We start from the raw sequence: 1153 nt of genomic DNA, 5'->3' as shown, positions 1-1153 counted from the left end.
ATTTTCATCGAAGATGTAAGCTTTTACTTCATCATTATTCCCATCAGACTCAAACCCATTATCTATTTCTTCCCCATTATCTACCTTGAGTTCCTGTTCTTCCTTGACCCATTTTTCTAGTGTATCCAAAATACTATCCACTATTTTGTGAGAGTGGCTTAACACATCACTGGTATTATCTGTATTTATTTCGTCATCCATGTTGTCTGTCTGTGTATGTTGGCTGATTGTCTGTGTTTCCGTTACTGGCTGTGTTACTGTTACCGCCTGGTGAGCGCCAGTTTCCTCATAGACGGGATTTAGTTTCCCACACGCGGCCTGTTGTGTTCATCTGTGACACCACTAGATATAGTAGCATCATGACTCCCTTCTTGTCTTAATGGCATAGGATTTACTTCTCCACTTTCGTCATAGTAGTTGTTACGAAAGCGTGGTGAGTATCTACCCCCTCTTCCTCTGCCACGGCTTTGGTTTCGATAGTTTGTTTTGGTGTGCCTAACTTCCATATTTCTAACGTTCACGTTTCCATTATTTTGTACGTGATTGTTAGAAGATTTGTTATTCTGCTGCACCTGCTCCTCAGCAGCAGCTACTCTTTCCACTCTTTCCAGATATTCAATAAATTTGTCTATATTATCTCTAGGGGCGGAAATGATCCTCTTCTGCCAGTACCACGGCAGCTTACCTTCTAAACCCATAATGATCATATCTGGCTTCATCTTTTCTGTCAAATGTGACAGTCTTGAAACCCACTTCCTAGCGAAATCCTTTACTGATTCACGCCCTGGGAAAAACTTCTTACCACTCCAGAATTCCCTTAACACATCATTTTGTTTGTTATGTGACCAGTATTCGTTGAGAAATGCAGACTTAAATTCAGATAAAGTTTTACATTTGATCATTACATCCGCTGACCATCGCAAAGCATCACCTGACAAATGACTTCTTATAAATGAAATTTTTTCTCTTTCTGACCAAGTGTTGGGGAGAACATCCTCAAAGTCATTCCAAAATTCAAGAGGGTGAATGTACTTATCAGGATCAAAGCGCAAAAACTGTCGACACCCTATAAAAGCGGCGTCAACTGAAGTCACATGCTGTACAGTAGAATGACTAGAATTAACAGAGGTCACTCTATTTTCTAGGTTAGCAA

This window comes from Schistocerca gregaria, unplaced genomic scaffold (genome assembly GCF_023897955.1).
Source record: "Schistocerca gregaria isolate iqSchGreg1 unplaced genomic scaffold, iqSchGreg1.2 ptg000526l, whole genome shotgun sequence".
NCBI lineage: Eukaryota > Metazoa > Arthropoda > Insecta > Orthoptera > Acrididae > Schistocerca > Schistocerca gregaria.
Note: the sequence above shows the minus strand (reverse complement) of the source record.